The sequence below is a fragment of the Nerophis ophidion genome, linkage group LG28 (assembly GCF_033978795.1).
Source record: "Nerophis ophidion isolate RoL-2023_Sa linkage group LG28, RoL_Noph_v1.0, whole genome shotgun sequence".
Taxonomy (NCBI): domain Eukaryota; kingdom Metazoa; phylum Chordata; class Actinopteri; order Syngnathiformes; family Syngnathidae; genus Nerophis; species Nerophis ophidion.
The window spans coordinates 9,415,672-9,438,141 of NC_084638.1; the positions used below are offsets into that span (position 1 = coordinate 9,415,672).

Genomic DNA, 22,470 nt, shown 5'->3' on the forward strand with positions numbered 1-22,470 from the left:
GATTATAGAGACGAATCCGTTATTCAATATAACAGTTATAAAGACGGACCATTATTCGTTATAACAGATTATACAGACAAACCCGTTTTTCATTATAACAGATTATAGAGACGAACAGTTATTCATTATAACAGATTATAGAGACAAACCCGTTATTCATTAAAACAGATTGTGGAGACAAACCCATTATTCATTATAACAGATTATAGAGACAAACCTGTTATTCATTATAACAGACTATAGAGACAAATCGGTTATTCATTATAACAGATTATAGAGACAAACCCGTTATTCATTATAACGAATTACAGAGACAAATCCGTTATTCAATATAACAGATTATAAAGATGGATCGTTATTCGTTATAACAGATTCTAGAGACAACCCCGTTTTTCATTATAACAGATTATAGAGACGAACAGTTATTCATTATAACAGATTATAGAGACAAACCCGTTATTCATTAAAACAGATTTGAGAGACAAACCCATTATTCATTATAACAGATTATAGAGACAAACCCATTTTTCATTATAACACATTATAAAGACAAACTATTATTCATTATAACAGATTATATAGACAAACCAGTTATTCATTAGAACAGACTATAGAGACAAACCCGTTATTCATTATAACAGATTATAGAGACAAACTGTTATTCATTATAACAGATTATAGAGACAAACCCGGTATTCATTATAACAGAGTATAGATACAAATCGGTTATTCAATATAACAGACTATAGAGACAAACCTGTTATTCATTATAACAGACTAGAGAGACAAATCGGTTATTCATTATAACAGATTATAGAGACATACGCGTTATTCATTATAACAGATTATAGAGACGAATCCGTTATTCAATATAACAGATTATAAAGACAAACCGTTATTCGTTATAACAGATTATAGAGACAAACCCGTTTTTCATTATAACAGATTATAAAGACGAACAGTTATTCATTATAACAGATTGTAGAGACAAGCCCGTTATTCATTATAACAGATTATAGAGACAACCCCGTTTTTCATTATAACACATTATAAAGACAAACTGTTATTCATTATAACAGATTATAGAGACAAACCAATTATTCATTAGAACAGATTATAGAGACAAACCCGTTATTCATTATAACAGATTATAGAGACAAACCCTTACTGCCTGCAAGGCACTCAAGCAGCTGAACCCCTAGACTCAGAATATAATTGTCGTTTTTTTACAATATGTCATTGTTCCGGGTGTTTCTTTTTACATTTATCCCTGACAAAAACGGGTAAAAATGATATGTTTAGTTTTCGTTTTTGCATAAAAGTCAGTTGGTGCATCCACCACCACGGAAATGACTCTTGGGAACCCTGCAGATTAATCTAATCTCACATCTCTGTTATCTCACGTGCTGAAATCACTGACAGCTGTCAGTGTGTGTCTGTGTGTGTGTGTGTGTTCTTGTATTACTACCCTTCTTGAAACATAAAGAAGGAAAAGTATATTCCATATGAGGAGGTGTGAACAAATGAGGACATAAATCATGGTCCCAATAACATTGCATCTAATAGACAATGTCTCATTTGCACCCCTGCTGGTCAAAATGAGGGTGGTCCCTAAAAGGACGAAACAGATTTTTCAAATTGACTGTGTGTCGCTTTTGAAAGTGCTCCCCCTTTGGTGAACATATGAAATAACAAGTGTGTGTAAGAATGTGAAATGCGCCCCTTTGGTCAACATATGAAACAACAAGTGTTTGTAAGAAATTGAAATGCGCCCCCTTTGGCCAAAACTAACAATAATTTAAAAAATAATTCATATAGAGACATACTGTAATAACTTGAAGTAGATAATGAATATTTGGCCAAAATTAATAAAAAAATATTTATAGAGAAATACTGTAATAATGAAGTAAAGAAAAAAATTTAAATGTTTTTTTTTTTTTTATTACTAAAAACAGTCTTTTTCTCACAATGTGTGGACTTTGTTCTTATAAAATTGGGAACAATTTGTCATATTCTGTTTCTGTAATATTGCAAAATTTTCTTGGAAAATGATAACTATTTTATGTAAAATTATTACTTTTTAATGCAAACTAGTGACATTTGTCATGTAAAATTCTGGCTTTTATCACAATAATGCCCATGTTTTCGTCGTTCTTGTAAAATAGTGAAATTTTTTTAGTAAAATTATGACTTTTGTCATCAGGTAAAATTATAATTATTATAATATTGCCAACATTTTTTAAAGTTTTCTTTTATGAAACTGCGACTTTTGTTGAGTAAAATTACGAATCTTTTCCTAAAATTGCCAAAATGTTAAGCCTTTCTAGTAAAATTGTGACTGTTATTGAGAAAAATTCCAACTTTTATCATAATATTGCACGAATGTTCAGTTTTTCTTGTGAAATTTTGACTTGTGTCGAGAAAAATGACGACATTATTATAACACTACACAGATTCTCAGTTTTTCTTGTGAAATTGTGACTTTTTTCTTGTGAAATTTAATAAATTTTTCACAACAAACTTTTTTTATATATATTTGCATAGTATGTATGTATTATTAATTTTGTAAATACACTTCTTTATATACCTAGAAAGGCTGGTCCTAAAGAGGTAGGCATTTCTCTCAGGTCCCCAGAAGGTACGAAGTACACAAATGGGTGTGTCGTAAAGAGGTAAAATTTTTTCTTAGGTCTCCAGAAGGTACGAAGTACACGAATGTGTGTGTCCTAAAGAGGTAGGCATTTCTCTCAGGTCCCCAAAAGGTACGAAGTACACAAATGTGTGTGTGTGTGTCTGTGTGTATAGTATGTATGTATTATTAATGTTGTAGATACACTTCTTTATATATCTAGAAAGGCTGGTCCTAAAGAGGTAGGCATTTCTCTCAGGTCCCCAGAAGGTACAAAGTACACAAATGTGTGTGTCCTAAAGAGGTAGGCATTTTTCTCAGGTCTCCAGAAGGTACGAAGTACACAAATGTGTGTGTCCTAAAGAGGTAGGCATTTCTCTCAGGTCCCCAGAAGGTACGAAGTACACAAATGTGTGTGTCGTAAAGAGGTAGGAATTTTTCTTAGGTCTCCAGAAGGTACGAAGTACACAAACGTGTGTGCCCTAAAGAGGTAGGCATTTCTCTCAGGTCCCCAGAAGGTACGAAGTATACAAATGTGTGTGTGTGTGTGTGTGTGTGTGTGTGTGTGTGTGTGTGTGCGTGTGTATAGTATGTATGTATTATTAATGTTGTAGATACACTTCTTTATAAATCTAGAAAGGCTGGTCCTAAAGAGGTAGGCATTTCTCTCAGGTCCCCAGAAGGTACGAAGTACACAAATGTGTGTGTCCTAAAGAGGTAGACATTTTTCTCAGGTCTCCAGAAGGTACGAAGTACACAAATGTGTGTGTCCCAAAGAGGTAGGCATTTCTCTCAGGTCCCCAGAAGGTACGACGTACACAAATGTGTGTGTCGTAAAGAGGTAGGAATTTTTCTTAGGTCTCCAGAAGGTACGAAATACACAAATGTGTGTGTCCTAAAGAGGTAGGCATTTCTCTCAGGTCCCCAGAAGGTACGAAGTACACAAATGTGTGTTTCTGTGTGTGTGTGTGTGTGTGTGTGTGTATAGTATGTATGTATTATTAATGTTGTAGATACACTTCTTTATAAATCTAGAAAGGCTGGTCCTAAAGAGGTAGGCATTTCTCTCAGGTCCCCAGAAGGTACGAAGTACACAAATGTGTGTGTCCTAAAGAGGTAGACATTTTTCTCAGGTCTCCAGAAGGTACGAAGTACACAAATGTGTGTGTCCCAAAGAGGTAGGCATTTCTCTCAGGTCCCCAGAAGGTACGACGTACACAAATGTGTGTGTCGTAAAGAGGTAGGAATTTTTCTTAGGTCTCCAGAAGGTACGAAATACACAAATGTGTGTGTCCTAAAGAGGTAGGCATTTCTCTCAGGTCCCCAGAAGGTACGAAGTACACAAATGTGTGTTTCTGTGTGTGTGTGTGTGTGTGTGTGTGTGTATAGTATGTATGTATTATTAATGTTGTAGATACACTTCTTTATAAATCTAGAAAGGCTGGTCCTAAAGAGGTAGGCATTTCTCTCAGGTCCCCAGAAGGTACGAAGTACACAAATGTGTGTGTCCTAAAGAGGTAGGCATTTTTCTCAGGTCTCCAGAAGGTACGAAGTACACAAATGTATGTGTCCTAAAGAGGTAGGCATTTCTCTCAGGTCCCCAGAAGGTACGAAGTACACAAATGTGTGTGTGTGTGTGTGTGTGTGTGTATAGTATGTATGTATTATTAATGTTGTAAATACACTTCTTTATATATCTAGAAAGGCTGGTCCTAAAGAGGGAGGCATTTCTCTGTGGTCCCCAGAAGGTACGAAGTACACAAATGTGTGTGTGTATATGTTTGTGTGTGTAAACTCCCAGCCAGGAGATGATTGACACATTGACTTGTGTGTGTGTGTGGGCGTGTGACTGGTGCTTCAGTCACACACTAAACGCTCTAAGACTGCCAGTCAGCCGTATCTAACAATCCTCTCCGTGATTACAGGAACAAATGTTTGCATGTCGCGTGACAGCTGGTCCTCTCTTTGTCTGATTGTCCATGATGGATGATGTGTGTTTGTGTGTGTGCACACATCTTTAAATATTTCTTATCTTCCCGGCATATGCGAGCGCTCGTTATCGATTCAAACCCATGCGGACGGCAGTGCGGACATAAATAACGTTGTTTGGCCTGTGTTATTTTTTCTTTTATAAGGAAATAAACTCTGCACATTATTTACAGCTAAATCCTATCCGCCAGTCTTTATCAGGCATCTGTCTCTCTCACAACTACCAACACTAGCAAATTCGAGCTTTTCCTCCATTCTGGAAACCACTGGAAACGTGGACGCAATCACGGTTTTAGCGTGTGAAACGTTTCATAAAATACGTTTCTGCAATGCGTTTGGATTGAAAAGTCCGGATCAATGGTGAGTTCCCATTAGTTACTCCCAATAGGAAACAATGGAAACACAATTCATTGGTTCCAGGACCATTTTTTAAATACTGAACAGGCAACTATTTAAGGTTTTTTAAAGAATTTCCGCTGGTCTTCCAATTATTTCAAGTTGTCTGGCCATTTCTTTTAAGTAGTCCGCAACTTTATATGTAATGTGGCCTTACATGATCCGCCACTTCATTTCACTTGGCCCGACACATATTTTTTATCTGGTTTACCATATCATTTTATGTGGTAGGCCACATCTTTTCATTTGGCCCGACACATTTTGACGTGTTCTGGCAAATATTTTAAGTGGTCCACTATTTAATTTTGTGAGGTCTGCAACATAATTAATGTGGACCGACACGCAATTTTATGTGGTCTGCCAATTATTTAATCTGGTCTAACACAAATAATTTTACCTGGTCTGCCGACACAATTTTACGTGGTCTGCCACTTCATTTAAGCTAGCCCGACATGTACTTTTACGTGGTCTTCGACTTAATTTTATGTGGTCTGCCACATAATTTTTTCGGGCCCGAAACGTAATTTTATGTAGTCTGCCACATAATTTTACATGGTCCGCCACATAATTTCAAGTGCCCCGACACGTAATTTTTCATGGTCCGCCACATAATTTTATGTGGTCGGCAACTTCATTTAAAGTGGCCCGACACGTAATTTGATGTGGTCTGCCACATAATTTTACGTGGTCCGCCAATTCATTTCAGTTGGCCCTACGCGTAATTTTTACGTGGCCTGCCACATAAATTTACGTGGTCTGTCACATAATTTTTTGGGGCCCGACACGTAATTTTGTGCGGTCTGCCAATTATTTTATTAGGTCTGCCACATAACTTCATGTGGCGCGACACGTAATTTTATGTGGTCCGCCACATAATTTCAAGTGGCCCGACACGTAATTTTACGTGGTCCGCCACATAATTTTACGTGGTTTGGCACTTCATTTAAAGTGGCCCGACACGTAATTTGATGTGGTCTGTCACATAATTTTATGTGGTCCGCCAATTCATTTCAAGTGGCCCTACACGTGATTTTTATGTGGCCTGCCACATAAATTTATGTGGTCCGCCACTTCATTTATAGTGGCCCGACAAGTAATTTGACGTGGTCTGCCACAGAATTTTACTTGGTCTGCCACATAATTTCTCGTGGCCCGACATGTACTTTTATGTGGTATCCCACATAATTTTATGTGGTCTGCCACATCATTTAATTTGGCCCGGCACGTAATTTTGTGCGGTCTGCCAATTATTTTATTAGGTCTGACACATAATTTTACTTGGCCTGCCACTTAATTTTACATGGTCGACCACTTCATTTAATCTGGCCCGACACGTAATTTGATATGGTTTTCCACATGATTTTACGTGGTACGCCATTTCAAGTGGCCCGACACGTAATTTTATGTGATCTTACACACATATTTACGTGGTCTGCCACTTAATTTCACCTGGTCCAACATGTACTTTTATGTGGTCTTCCACATTATTTTATGTGGTCTGGCCACATAATTTTTTTGGGCCCGACAAGTAATTTTATGTGGTCTGCCAAATAATTTTACGTGGTCCGCCACATATTTTCATGTGGCCCGACACATAATTTTACGTGGTCTGCCACAAAATTTAATATTGTCCGCCACTTCATTTAATGTGGCCCGGCACGTAATTTTATTTGATCTGCCACACAATTTCATGTGGCCCGACACGTAATTTTACGTGGTCTGCCAAATAATTTTAAGTGGTCGGCCACTTCATTTAAATGGGCCCGACACGTAATTTGATGTGGTCTGCCAATTATTTTATCTGGCCTGCCACCTAATTTTACCTGGTCCGCCACATAATTTTACGTGGTCTGCCAAATAATTTTACGTGGTCTGCCAAATAATTTTAAGTGGTCGGCCACTTCATTTAAATGGGCCCGACACGTAATTTGATGTGGTCTGCCAATTATTTTATCTGGCCTGCCACCTAATTTTACCTGGTCCGACACATAATTTTACGTGGTCTCCCACAAAATTTAATAGTGTCCGCCACTTCATTTAATGTGGCCCGGCACGTAATTTTATTTGATCTGCCACACAATTTCATGTGGCCCGACACATAATTTTACGTGGTCTGCCAAATAATTTTAAGTGGTCGGCCAATTCATTTAAATGGGCCCGACACGTAATTTGATGTGGTCTGCCAATTATTTTATCTGGCCTGCCACCTAATTTTACCTGGTCCGCCACATAATTTTACGTGGTCTGCCAAATAATTTTATGTGGTCGGCCACTTCATTTAAACTGGCCCGACACGTAATTTGATGTGGTCTGCCAATTATTTTATCTGGCCTGCCACCTAATTTTACCTGGTCCGACACATAATTTTACGTGGTCTCCCACAAAATTTAATAGTGTCCGCCACTTCATTTAATGTGGCCCGGCACGTAATTTTATTTGATCTGCCACACAATTTCATGTGGCCCGACACATAATTTTACGTGGTCTGCCAAATAATTTTAAGTGGTCGGCCAATTCATTTAAATGGGCCCGACACGTAATTTGATGTGGTCTGCCAATTATTTTATCTGGCCTGCCACCTAATTTTACCTGGTCCGCCACATAATTTTACGTGGTCTGCCAAATAATTTTATGTGGTCGGCCACTTCATTTAAACTGGCCCGACACGTAATTTGATGTGGTCTGCCAATTATTTTATCTGGTCTGCCATTTATTTTATCTGGCCTGCCACATAATTTTACCTGGTCCGCCACATAATTTCAAGTGGCACCGTGACGTAATTTTATCTGGTCTGCCACTTTATTTTACGTGGTTATACCGGCCCGTCACATAATGCCACATACTTTTACACGATCTGCCAATTATTTGACGTGGTCTTTTAGCCTCGCATGCTATGAAGGCCGCTGTAATTGCGAAGCGGCCCTCCATAAGAGCGAATGTCACACTCTATATTTGGCTTTGATGTCAATTACGCCGATTTGGGTCGGAACAGACTCCGGGGTAAAAGGAGGACCTCATTAACCGGAACACATGCCGGACACAATTAGACCCGAGCTGTACCTCCTCCGGCGTGAGGCGACATTGGATCCAGCAGCACGTGCATCCAGGACCGCTGGGTCAGCTGACAGGTGGCATCATCACTAGGAGAAAATGGAACACATTCATTTTTGTCCTCAAAATTCTACAGACAATACCCCATAATGACAATGTGATTTTTATTTGTCGCGTTTAATTAGGAAATGTGTTAAAAATAAAACAAACAAACCTCTCAAGCGCTACTAGGTTGGATGGAAAGCGGTGGTTTTCGTCCTTAATGTCTCTGTTGGTAGCTGCATTCGTATTTCCCTCTATCCTGACGCTGAAAACCATCCCAGCGAGCATGCTTCACTGTAGAGCCTTTCGGGTGCATTTTGGCAAACTTTATACGGGGCCCGATTGGTGGATTTCTGCCGGAGACTGTTGTCCTTCTGGAATCAGAATCAGAAGACCTTTACTTAATCCGTAGTCCCATTCAAGATCAGACAAGCAATACAGGAAACCAGAACAGGATCCAAATTCCTTACAGAAAAGGTGAGGAAACAGGTAAACGCTAGGGAGAGGGGTGGGGGGTGGGAGTGGGGGTGTCTGGGCTGTAAAAAAAAAAAAAATTCACTCTAAGCTTGGGCCCCTAGAGAGGGTGTCCAAACTGAGGCCAAGGACCCCCAAAAAAAAATAGCCATAGCACACATAAACATGAAACATAGAATCCACAAAACTTGCAACAGAGAGAAGAGAGTGGGGGTTACATGAGCCGGCTGCTGCTGTGTAAACGCTACTTAGCCGTCCATTGCCCCTAAGGGATTCAAGCGCCAAGAGCATTGGATGGGGGAGCGGGGGGGGGGGGGGGGGGGTGTATATTAGCATGCTAGCATACAAACATTAAAATGCTAACATTAAAAGGCAAACGTTTTTGCTAACTTTACATTTTTTCTCCTATAACGAGAGTCATACACCTTACAGTCATGTAACTTCTTACGCGACGAATGCTAAAATTTTAGCATGCTAACTTTTTGAGCTAGTTTTGCAACCGTGCACCCCAGAGTCACACAACTTGGTACGTGACACTTGTTAAATGTTAGCATGCAAACAAAGGCATGCTAACATACTAACATTAAAATGCTAACTTTTTTGCTAACATTACGTTTTTTTTTCCTCTCATTTTTCAGTCGTGTAACTTATGTGACACATGCTAACTGATAGCATGCTAAAATCAGCATGCTATCTTTTTGAGCTAGTTTTGCAACCGTGTACCCCAGAGTCATACAACTTGGTACGTGACACTTGTTAAATGTTAGCATTCAAACGATAGCTTGCTAGCCAGCTAACTCTTTCATCTAATTTTACACTTTTTTTCCCATATTTCCGCAGCCATACACCTTGCAGCCGTGTTGCTTGAAAAAAGTTTGCATTTTAATGTTAGTATGCTAGCGTGCTAACATTAGCATGCTAGCATACTAACAATAAAATGCAATCTTTTTTGCTAACTTTACGTTTCTTTTCCTTTAACGAGACAGCCATACACCTTGCAGCTGTGTTGCTTGAAAAAAAGTTTGCATTTTAACATTGGCATGCTAGTATGCTAACGTTAAAACACAACCTTTTTTGCTAACTTTACATTTTTTCCCTCTGACGAGACCGCCTTGCTCCTTACAGCCGTGTTGCTTGAAAAAAGTTTGCATTTTAATGTTAGTATGCTAGCATGCTATCATTAGCATGCTAGCATACTAACATTAAAATGCAAACTTTTTTGCTAACTTTACCCTTTTATTCCTCTAACGAGACAGCCATACACCTTGCAGCTGTGTTGCTTGAAAAAAAGTTTGCATTTTAACGTTGGCATGCTAGTATGCTAACGTTAAAATGCAATATTTTTTGCTAACTTTACATTTTTTTCCCTCTAATGAGACGGCCATGCTCCTTGCAGCCGTGTTGCTTGAAAAAAGTTTGCATTTTAATGTAAGTATGCTAGCATGCAAACATTAGCATGCTAGGATACTAACATTAAAACTTTTTTGCTAACCTTACGTTTTTTTCCCTCTAACAAGACAGCCATACACCTTGCAGCCGTGTTGCTTGAAAATAAGTTTGCATTTTAATGTTAGTATGCTAGCATGCTAACATTAGCATGCTAGCATACTAACATCCATCCATCCATTTTCTACCGCTTATTCCCTTTTGGGGTCGCGGGGGGCGCTGGCGCCTATCTCAGCTACAATCGGGAGGAAGACGGGGTACACCCTGGACAAGTCGCCACCTCATCGCAGAGCATACTAACAATAAAGTGCAAACTTTTTTTGCTAAATTTACATTTTTTTTCCTTTAATAAGACAGCCATACACCTTGCAGCCGTGTTGCTTGAAAAAAAAGTTAGCATTTTAACGTTGGCATGCTAGTATGCTAACGTTAAAACGCAACCTTTTTTGATGACTTTACATTTTTTTCCCTCTAAAGAGACAACCGTACACCATTCAGCCATAATGCTTGCAAAAAATTGCATTTTAATGTTAGTATGCTGGCATGCTAACATTAGCATGCTAGCATACTAATATTAAAATGCAAACTTTTTTGCTAACTTTTGGGTTTTTTCCCGTCTAACGAGACAGCCATGCTCCTTTGCAGCCGTGTTGCTTGAAAAAAGTTTGCATTTTAACATTAGCATACTAGTATGCTAACATTAAAATGCTAACTTTATGTTTTTTTTTCCTCTAACGAGACAGTCATACATCAGTTGACAAGTGTCACATACCACAGTTATATGATTCGGTGTTAATATTTGAGTGGAAAAGTCTTGTCCCCCCGAGGTCTGAAAAGGTTAAGACTATAGAGACATGTTTTTGGTGTGGATCTACGCCGGACGACGACAGGCGGGGAAGCGGGCTTGTAAGATGTCGCTGTCCGCGGTGCTGAAATCATTATGGATCATTCCTTTCTACCAGTTAGGAAAATGCAAAAAAAAAAAAAAAAAAACAGGAAAATGACAGTGGCAATTTATGCAGTAATGATAATATAATAATACGAATAATAATAATGGTGAGTCCACACCTTTCAGTACGTGTTTATACTACCTTACATTTTCTGTATGACTGTTATACTTTTGCCTAGTTACTGACGTCCAAATACCGCGCGCTAAACGGCGGGTGCAATCCGTACAATAGCGGGCGCTGTCCGAGGGCAGATAGCGTGTGGTCTCCCAAGACTGCGTGTGCAGTTGAAAAGTGGTGCAGGCCGACTTATTTTGAAGGAGGGTTCTGGGAGTAGCTTGCGAAGGGGCATCACCGCCGAGACACGAGGCGCAAAAAAAATGGAATCAATATTTTTTTTAATGTATGTATACATGTGTGTGTGTGTGTATATATATATATATAATGTATTTCCTTGAATTGCCGCAGGGCATATAGTATGAGCCTGCCTTGAATTACTGCCGGGTCAAACTCACTTCCCAAAATAATTTGCATATTATGTATATATATATATATATATATATATATATATATACACATGTATATATATATACATATACACATATATATACATGTACACATATATACATATATATACATACATATATACACACATATATATATATATACATACACATATATTTATATATACATACATATATACATATACATATATGTATACATACATAAATACATATATATATATATATACACATATACACACATATATATACATATTATACATATACACATATATATATACATATATACATATACACATATATACACATATATATATACATACATATATATATACGTATACACATATAGATACATATACATATACACATATATATACATACATATATATACATACATAAATATGTATACACATATATATACATACATATGTATACACATATATATACATACATATGTATACATATATATACATACATACATACATATATATATATACATACACACATATATATATACATACACATATATATACACATACACACATATATACAAATACATATATACACATACATACACACATATATACACACATATATATATATAAACATATATACATACATATATATACAGTATATCTATACATACATGTATATACATATACACACACACATATATACATACACACACATATATATATACATATACATATATATATACATACATATATATATATACATATACATATATATTATACATACATAAATATATATATATACACATATATCCATATATATATAAATACATACATACATACATATATATATATACATACACACATATATACATACATAAATATATATGCATATACACATATATATATACACATACATATGTACACACATACATATATATATACACATAAATACACATATATATATGTGTGTATGTATATATGTGTGTATATGTGTATATGTATATATGTGTGTGTATATGCATATATATGTGTGTATATATGTATATATGTGTGTGTGTATATGTGTATATATATATATATACATGGGACGGCGTGGCGCAGTGGGAGAGTGGCCGTGCGCAACCCGAGGGTCCCTGGTTCAAATCCCACCTAGTACCAACCTCGTCACGTCCGTTGTGTCCTGAGCAAGACACTTCACCCTTGCTCCTGATGGGTGCTGGTTGGCGCCTTGCATGGCAGCTCCCTCCATCAGTGTGTGAATGGGTAAATGCGGAAGTAATGTCAAAGCGCTTTGAGTACCTTGAAGGTAGAAAGGCGCTATACAAGTACAACCCATACATATATATATATACACACATTATATATATATATATATATATATATATATATATATATATACACACACATTTATACATACATACACACACACACACATATACATATATTATATATATAGTCACATACAGTACAGGCCAGAAATAGACACAATTGACTATACTCTGTATTATATATAACATCCAATAATAAACAGTGCGACCTCTACTGCCTGATTAAAATGCAACCGGAAAGTTGGCCGCTATATTTCAAATCCTACATTTTAGTCCGTCCTTGGCCTCTATTTCACTGCTTTGTTTGCCTACACTTCTTCATCCTTTTGTTCTTAAAGAGCTTGATGAATAAAGTAGAAATGGTAAATATGAGAAATGTACGCAATGAATGGATTAGACTCCTCCCCCTCCCCCCTCTCTCTCTCTCTCTCTCTCCCCCTCTCTCTCTCTCCCCTCGCCGACATCGACGCGATGCCAGCATTAATATTATTATTATTATTATTATTACTACGCGCTCAAACATCACACTTAATACTCGCACATGACATCACACAAGAGGAGCGGAGATAAGAAAGGACAAAAAAAAAAAAAAAAATGAGAATGGAGGTGAAAATATCGGAATAGATCTCCACCGTCGCCGCTGAGCTTCTTCATCCCGGCGTCCGGCGCCGATGGACCGGCTTCCACTTTGAGGAATATCGGCCTTTTTTTCCCCCCCAAAGTGGACTTTTCTATCCTTTTCTTCCACCTTTAAGTTGACCGGAGCGGTGAGGTGAGTCGCCATTGTCGCGTACTTTAGTCGGACTTCCGACCTGGGAGAATGTGGATTTTTTTCATCGTTTTGAAAATGTGCAAAATTATATTATTATTATTTATAGCAATTGAACTTCTAACAAGTAGCTCCTCCATATAAAGAAAAAACACAATAAGAGAGAACAAGGCTGATATGGCTAAACATTCTACAAACCCCGTTTCCATATGAATTGTCCATCCATCCATCAATTTTCTACCGCTTGATGTAAATATAAACAGAATACAATGATTAAAAAACATTTTCAAGCCATATTCAGTTGAATATGCTACAAAGACAACATATTTGATGTTCAAACTCATAAACTTAATAATAATAATTAACTTAGAATTTCATGGCTGCAAAACGTGCCAAAGTAGTTGGGAAAGGGCATGTTCACCACTGTCCTACATCACCTTTTCTATTAAAAACGTTTGGGAACTGAGGAAACTAATTGTTGAAGCTTTGAAAGTAGAATTCTTTCCCATTCTTGTTTTATATAGAGCATGGGTGTCAAACTCTGGCTTGAGGGCCAAATTTGGCCCGCCGTGTAATTTCTCTTGGCCCCTTGAGGCAATATCAAATTAACATTAGAGCTGTAACACGGCATTCACCGCTAATACTTGCCAACCCTCCCGATTTTCCCGAAAGACTCCCGAAGTTCAGTGTCCCTCCCGAATTTCATTTGGGGAATTTGGCAGTCTCTACACCCGTCGCCACGTCCGCTTTTCTTCCATACGGCCCAGTCACATAATAATATATGCAGCTTATACACACACACAAGTGAATGCAAGGCATACTTGGTCAACAGGTCACACCGAGGGTGGCCGTATAAACAACTTTAACACTGTTACGAATATGTGAACCCACACCAAACAAGAATGACACATTTTGGGAGAACACCCGCACCGTAACACAACATAAACACGGCAAATACCCACAACCCCTTGCAGCACTAACTCTTCCGGGATGCTACATTATACACCCCCCACCCGCTATCACCAAACCCCGTCCACCTCAACCCCGCCGTTCAACTTCGGTTCGGTTTTAAATTTTGGCCCACTGTGTTTGAGTTTGATACCCCTGATGTAGATCTTCAGTCCTTCAACAGTCTCCGCTGTCGTATTTTACGCTTCATAAATGTGCCACACATTTTCCACGGGAGACAGGTCTGGACTGCAGGCGGGCCAGGAAAGTACCCACATTCTTTGTAACACTTGTCTTACTGAAATAAGCAGGGGCGTCCATGATAATGTTGCTTGGATGGCAGCATATGTTGCTCCAAAAACTGTATGGACCTTTCAGCACTAATGGTGCCTTCACAGATGTGTAAGTTACCATGTCTTGGGTACTAATGCACCCCCATTCCATCACACATGCTGGCTTTTGGACTTTGTGCCTAGAACAATCCAGATGGTTATTTTCCTCCTTGTTCTGGAGGACACCACGTCCTCTGTTTCCAAATATAATTTGAAATGTGGACTCGTCAGACCACAGAACATCTTTCCAATTCGTATCAGTCCATTTTAGGTAAGCTCGGGCCCAGTTAAGCCGGCGCCGTTTGCGGATGTTGTTGATAAATGGGTTTGGCTTTGCATAGTAGAGCTTTAACTTGCTCTTACAGATGTAGCGACAAACTGTAGTTACTGACAGTGGTTTTATGAAGTGTTCCTGAGCCCATGTGGTGATATCCTTTACACACTGATGTCGGTTTTTGATGCATTACTGCCTGAGGGATCAAAAGTCTGTAATGTCATCGCTTAGGTGCAGTGATTTCTCCAGATTCTCTGAACTTTTCGATGATTTTACGGACCCTAGATGGTAAAATCCCTAAATTCCTTGCCATAGCTCGTTGAGAAATGTTGTTCTAAAACTGTTCGACAATTTGCCCCTCCCACCTCCAAAGACACGCACCTGGGGATAGGCCCCTCCCACCTCCAAAGACACGCACCTGGGGATAGGCCCCTCCCACCTCCAAAGACATGCACCTGGGGATAGGCCCCTCCCACCTCCAAAGACACGCACCTGGGGATAGGCCCCTCCCACCTCCAAAGACACGCACCTGGGGATAGGCCCCTCCCACCTCCAAAGACATGCACCTGGGGATAGGCCCCTCCCACCTCCAAAGACATGCACCTGGGGATAGGCCCGTCCCACCTCCAAAGACACGCACCTGGGGATAGGCCCCTCCCACCTCCAAAGACACGCACCTGGGGATAGGCCCCTCCCACCTCCAAAGACATGAGATTGATTGGCAACACTAAATAGTCCCTAGTGTGTGAATGTTGTCTGTTTTGGCCCTGTGATGAGGTGGCGACTTGTACAGGGTGTACCCCGCCTTCCGCCCGAATGCAGCTGAGATAGGCAGCAGCACTCCCCGCGACCCCATACAGGGTACATGTGGAGTGATATGGAGTGGGTGATTGGGGGGGGTGTATACACATATTGCATCTAGCTGTGGGTGGACGACAGCATCTGCTCATCCTCCTTCTCCTCCTCCTTCTCTGTCTTCCCCTTGCTCCTTCCTCTTCTCCAAATCCTCCTCCTCTTCGCTCCTCCTCCCCCTTCTGCTTCTCCTTCTCTTTCTTCTTCTCCTTTTCCTTCTTTTCCTTCTTATTTTCTTCCATTTCCGCCCCCCTCACCTCCTTCTACTTCTTCTTTTTCTCCTTCTTTCTTCTTCTCCTTCTCCTTCTTCTCTTTTTTCTTATCCTCCTTCACCTCCTTCTCTTTTTTTCTCCTTCCTTTCCTCCTTCCTCTCCTCCTCCTTTTTCTTATTCTCTTCCTCCTTTTACTCCTTTTCCCTTTTCTTATTATTTTCCTTCTCCTCCTCTTCCTTCTTCACCTCTCCTCTTTCCCCTTCTCCTCTTTTCTTCTTTTTCTTCTCCTTTTTCTTATTCTCCTCTCCCCTTTCCCCTTCTTCTTTTTGTCCTTTCTTTTTCTTCTCCTCCTTGTCTTTGTCCTTCTCCTCCTCCTTTTTCTTTTCCTCCTCCTCCTCGTTCTTTTTCTTATTCTCCTCTCCTCCTTACCCTTCTCCTTGTTCTTCCTCGTTTTCTCCTTTTTCTTCTACTTGTCTTTTTCCTCCTTCTCCTCCCGTCTTCTCCTTCTCCTCCTTCCCCTTCCCCCTTCCTTCTGCTCCTCCTTGTACTTCTTTTTCTTTTCCTTTTCTTTCTTCTTGTCCTTTTTCTTCTCCTCCTTCACCTCCTTCTCCTCATCTTTCTCCTCCTTCCTTTCCTCCTTCCTCTCCTCCTTTTTCTTATTCTCCTCCTCCTTTTACTCCTTTTCCCTTTTCTTATTATTTTCCTTCTCCTCCTCTTCCTTCTTCACCTCTCCTCTTTCCCCTTCTCCTCTTTTCTTCTTTTTCTTCTCCTTTTTCTTATTCTCCTCTCCCCTTTCCCCTTCTCCTTCTTTTTGTCCTTTCTTTTTCTTCTCCTCCTTGTCTTTGTCCTTCTCCTCCTTTTTCTTCTCCTCCTCCTCCTCGTTCTTTTTCTTATTCTCCTCTCCTCCTTACCCTTCTCCTTGTTCTTCCTCGTTTTCTCCTTTTTCTTCTACTTGTCTTTTTCCTCCTTCTCCTCCCGTCTTCTCCTTCTCCTCCTTCCCCTTCTCCCCTTCCTTCTGCTCCTCCTTGTACTTCTTCTTTTTCTTCTCCTTTTCTTTCTTCTTGTCCTTCTCCTCCTTCACCTCCTTCTCCTCATCTTTCTCCTCCTTCCTTTCCTCCTTCCTCTCCTCATCCTTTTTCTTATTCTCCTCCTCCTTTTACTCCTTTTCCCTTTTCTTATTATTTTCCTTCTCCTCCTCTTCCTTCTTCACCTCTCCTCTTTCCCCTTCTCCTATTTTCTTCTTTTTCTTCTCCTTTTTCTTATTCTCCTCTCCCCTTCTCCTTCTTTTTGTCCTTTCTTTTTCTTCTCCTCCATGTCTTTGTCCTTCTCCTCCTCCTTTTTCTTCTCCTCCTCCTCCTCGTTCTTTTTCTTATTCTCCTCTCCTCCTTACCCTTCTCCTTGTTCTTCCTCGTTTTCTCCTTTTTCTTCTTGTCTTTTTCCTCCTTCTCCTCCCGTCTTCTCCTTCTCCTCCTTCCCCTTCTCCCCTTCCTTCTGCTCCTCCTTGTACTTCTTCTTTTTCTTCTCCTTTTCTTTCTTCTTGTCCTTCTCCTTTTTCTTCTCCTCCTTCACCTCCTTCTCCTCATCTTTCTCCTCCTTCCTTTCCTCCTTCCTCTCCTCCTCCTTTTTCTTATTCTCCTCCTCCTTTTACTCCTTTTCCCTTTTCTTATTATTTTCCTTGTCCTCCTCTTCCTTCTTCACCTCTCCTCTTTCCCCTTCTCCTCTTTTCTTCTTTTTCTTCTCCTTTTTCTCATTCTCCTCTCCCCTTTCCCCTTCTCCTTCTTTTTGTCCTTTCTTTTTCTTCTCCTCCTTGTCTTTGTCCTTCTCCTCCTCCTTTTTCTTCTCCTCCTCCTCCTCGTTCTTTTTCTTATTCTCCTCTCCTCCTTACCCTTCTCCTTGTTCTTCCTCGTTTTCTCCTTTTTCTTCTACTTGTCTTTTTCCTCCTTCTCCTCCCGTCTTCTCCTTCTCCTCCTTCCCCTTCTCCCCTTCCTTCTGCTCCTCCTTGTACTTCTTTTTCTTCTCCTTTTCTTTCTTCTTGTCCTTCTCCTTTTTCTTCTCCTCCTTCGCCTCCTTCTCCTCATCTTTCTCCTCCTTCCTTTCCTCCTTCCTCTCCTCCTCCTTTTTCTGATTCTCCTCCTCCTTTTACTCCTTTTCCCTTTTCTTATTATTTTCCTTCTCCTCCTCTTCCTTCTTCACCTCTCCTCTTTCCCCTTCTCCTCTTTTCTTCTTTTTCTTCTCATTTTTCTTATTCTCCTCTCCCCTTTCCCCTTCTCCTTCTTTATGTCCTTTCTTTTTCTTCTCCTCCTTGTCTTTGTCCTTCTCCTCCTCCTTTTTCTTCTCCTTTTCCTCCTCGTTCTTTTTCTTATTCTCCTCTCCTCCTTACCCTTCTCCTTGTTCTTCCTCTTTTATCCTTTTCTTCTACTTGTCTTTTTCCTCCTTCTCCTCCTGTCTGTTCCTTCTCCTTCTTCTTCTTAAATGATAAATGGGTTGTACTTGTATAGCGCTTTTCTACCTTCAAGGTACTCAAAGCGCTTTGACACTACTTCCACATTTACCCATTCACACACACATTCACACACTGATGGAGGGAGCTGCCATGCAAGGCGCCAACCAGCACCCATCAGGAGCAAGGGTGAAGTGTCTTGCTCAGGACACAACGGACGTGACGAGGTTGGTACTAGGTGGGATTTGAACCAGGGACCCTCGGGTTGCGCACGGCAACTCTCCCACTGCGCCATCTCATTCTTTTTCTTCTTCTCCTCCTCCTTCTTCCTCTCTTCCTACTGCCTCTCCTTCTCCTCCTCCTTCTCATTTTTTTCTTCTTCTTTTTCTTCTTCTCCTTATGCTTCGCCCCCTTTTTCTTCTTTTCCTTCTCCTTCTCCTTCTTTTCCTCCTTCCTCATCATCTCCTCCTCCTCCAGATTTTGCCTCGCTCTAACTTCCACATGTTTCATCCGATTCAAACCGTTCCAACTTCAAACTGTTCAGCCTATTGCGGACAAATTGTGTGTGGGTGACATAGTTTAGGAGGACGGAAGCACAGCAGGACATGAAGAGTTCCAACATGGGAGAATGTGGATGTTGATTTCTGCCATTTTATGTTGTGTTAAATGCTCTCATTATTTTTTTATAGCAGGTGAGATACACTTTAACTTCTAACAAGTAGCTTCTCCACGGAAATTGATTGGAGTCGAACAATTCGTGGTCCTCAAGATTTGACCTTGACCGACATAAATATACTTCAAGTACCGCAGCTTCAAAACAAACACGAGTCGGACTATTTCAAGTTACCTTCTGAGTATCGTTTCGCATTGCTGGCTCATCGATTTATTTTGATGGAGATATTGACCATGCCGCCATTTGATGATGTCTACCCCAATCGGACTCGAAGTACTGGTATTGCACAGCTCTTGACCTTATATGGTCTTGAGACTTTGCCAGGAACGTGGTTACTTTGCACTGTTAGCTCCTATTTTTGGTAAATATTGTAATTCCGTGGACACCCGTCCTGTCAGAAGCGATACTAATAATACTGATAAATACTAGGACGGGATTATGAGGCTCTGAAGTGGATTCACCAGTCGTGTGATCACGGCCTCACAGACACAGAGAACGTTCTCATTGAAAGGTCACGGCGTTTTTTCATTCTCAGCATTAATTGGCGCCATTTCTTCGACTAATGTGAGGAGTTGTTATGCAGGTCGCTCCGCCTGATCGCTATTGGCCACACGTAGCCGCAACAGAGACCCTCGGACAGAACCCCTGTTTGTCCGACCCAGAGCAAAGACGGGGGGTGTGTGTTCCGTCTCGTACGGGCAGATCTGTAAGTCCTCCTGTCTGGCAGACTATGAGGACTACCTTCGAGACTATATTTCCAGAAGTATTTGGCCACCGATCCAACTGATTAGAGTCAGTCCTGATCTCTTGGCCCGGCTAATGATCTAGAAACATTTGTGAAAGAATTGGAGCTCATTGATTTCCAGCCGGAAACTGTCATAGGATGCCACCTGTGCAACAAATCCATCCATCCAAAGACCACTTTCAGCTTTATCATACAAACCCCGTTTCCGAACGAGTTGGGAAATTGCGTTAGATGTAAATCAATGTTTATCAATCAATGTTTATTTATATAGCCCCAAATCACAAATGTCTCAAAGGACCGCACAAATCATTACGACTACAACATCCTCGGAAGAACCCACAAAAGGGCAAGGAAAACTCACACCCAGTGGGCAGGGAGAATTCACATCCAGTGGGACGCCAGTGACAATGCTGACTATGAGAAACCTTGGAGAGGACCTCAGATGGGGGCAACCCCCCCCTCTCTAGGGGACCGAAAGCAATGGATGTCGAGCGGGTCTAACATGATACTGTGAAAGTTCAATCCATAGTGGCTCCAACACAGCCGCGAGAGTTCAGTTCAAGCGGATCCAAGACGATAGCGAGAGTCCCGTCCACAGGAAACCATCTCAAGCGGATCAGCAGCGTAGAGACGTCCCCAACCGATACAGGCGGAGCGGTCCATCCTGGGTCTCGACTCTGGACAGCCAGTACTTCATCAATATAAACGGAATACAATGATTTACATCACCATTTCTTCTAAACGTTTGGGAACTGAGAAAACTAATCGTTGAAGCTTTGAAAGTGGAATTCTTTCACCCATTCTGGTTTTACTCAAATTTATAAGCGCGGGCCTAAATTTACCGCATGCCTTTGGTAAACGCCGGAGTGAGAAGAGGTTTTGAATTAATTAGCGCCCCGCCGGCAAATTCAAGGAAATCCGGATTCCAGAAAACACGAAGTGAGATGTTCTACCTTTTGTGCGAAACGCAAATGCATAAAATGACTCAACACATTCAAATGTCCGAGTCCGAGTCCATGGGTGGAATGCCATCTCCGGGTTAGGGAGGAGACCCTGCCCCAAGTGGAGGAGTTCAAGTACCTAGGAGTCTTGTTCACGAGTGAGAGAAGAGTGGATCGTGTGGTGTCTTCAGTAATGCGGACGTTGTACCGATCCGTTGTGGTGAAGAAGGAGCTGAGCCGGAAGGCAAAGCTCTCAATTTACCGGTCGATCTACGTTCCCATCCTCACCTATGGTCATGAACTTTGGGTCATGACCGAAAGGACAAGATCACGGGTACAAGCGGCCGAAATGAGTTTGGGGTTCTCCCTTAGAGATAGGGTGAGAAGCTCTGCCATCCGGGAGGAACTCAAAGTAAAGCCACTGCTCCTTCACATGGAGAGGAGCCAGATGAGGTGGTCGGGTGGCATCTGGTCAGGATGCCACCCGAACGCCCCCCTAGGGCACGTCCAACCGGTAGGAGGCCACGGGGAAGACCCAGGACACGTTGGGAACGCCTCGGGATCCCCCGGGAAAAGCTGGACGAAGTGGCTGGGGAGAGGGAAGTCTGGGTTTCCCTGCTTAGGCTGTCGCCCCCGCGACCCGACCTCGGATAATCGGAAGAAGATGGATGGATTAAAATGGCTAGTAAAACATTTAAAAACACAACAACCAACTTCTAAAACATTGAAAACGACACCAAAACACATAAAATGACTCCGAAGAGATGCACAGTGACATCTAAAACGTAAATGACTCCTAAAACACATTAAAAGGGAACATTATCACAATTTCAAAAGGGTTAAAAACAATAAAAATCAGTTCCCAGTGGCTTGTTGTATTTTTTGAATTTTTTTTTCAAAATTTTACCGGTCTCGGAATATCCCTAAATAAAGCTTTAAAGTGCCTTATTTTCGCTATCTTCGAAACCACTATCCATTTCCCTGTGACGTCACACAGTGCTGCCGATGTAAACAAACAATGGGAATAGCACAGCAAGATGTAGCGACATTAGCTCGGATTCAAACTCGGATTTCAGCGACTTAAGCGATTCAACAGATTACGCACGTATTGAAACAGATGGTTGGAGTATGAAAATATTGAAGAAGAAACTGAAGCTATTGACGCTATTCATAGCCATAGCATGGCCGAATAGCTGCGTTAGCATCGCCGGTAAAATGTGCGGACCAAACGATCAGGACTTTCGCATCTTGTGACACTGGAGCAACTTAAATCCGTCGATTGGTAAGTGTTTGTTTCGCATTAAATGTGGGTGGAAGGAAACGTAATATAGTTGCAAATGCATCTGCAGGTTATCCATACATCTCTGTGCCATGTCTGCTTTAGCACCGCCGGTAAATAGCATGTTAGCATCGATTAGCGTAGCATGTTAGCATCGATTAGCTGGCAGTCAACATCAATCAATCAATGTTTACTTATATAGCCCTA

At 40.7% G+C, this 22,470-nt stretch overlaps 1 protein-coding gene and 1 long non-coding RNA gene across 2 annotated transcripts in view; one reads left to right on the top strand and one right to left on the bottom strand.

Moving 5' to 3' along the window:
- The window catches only part of LOC133545020 (uncharacterized), a 108,239-nt gene that overhangs the window by 29,115 nt on the left and 56,654 nt on the right, over nucleotides 1-22,470 (bottom strand). Inside the window, exons 2-3 of the long non-coding RNA XR_009804710.1 lie at nucleotides 8,280-8,481; nucleotides 8,075-8,154 (exon numbers count right to left, since the gene is read on the bottom strand). This is a non-coding gene — a long non-coding RNA (uncharacterized LOC133545020). The remainder of the gene's footprint in view (nucleotides 1-8,074; nucleotides 8,155-8,279; nucleotides 8,482-22,470) is intronic.
- Nucleotides 13,293-22,470, top strand: part of lrrc24 (leucine rich repeat containing 24) — a 44,439-nt gene continuing 35,261 nt past the window's right edge. Inside the window, exon 1 of the mRNA XM_061890309.1 lies at nucleotides 13,293-13,570. The gene's annotated coding sequence lies outside the window, so the exon portion shown is untranslated. The remainder of the gene's footprint in view (nucleotides 13,571-22,470) is intronic.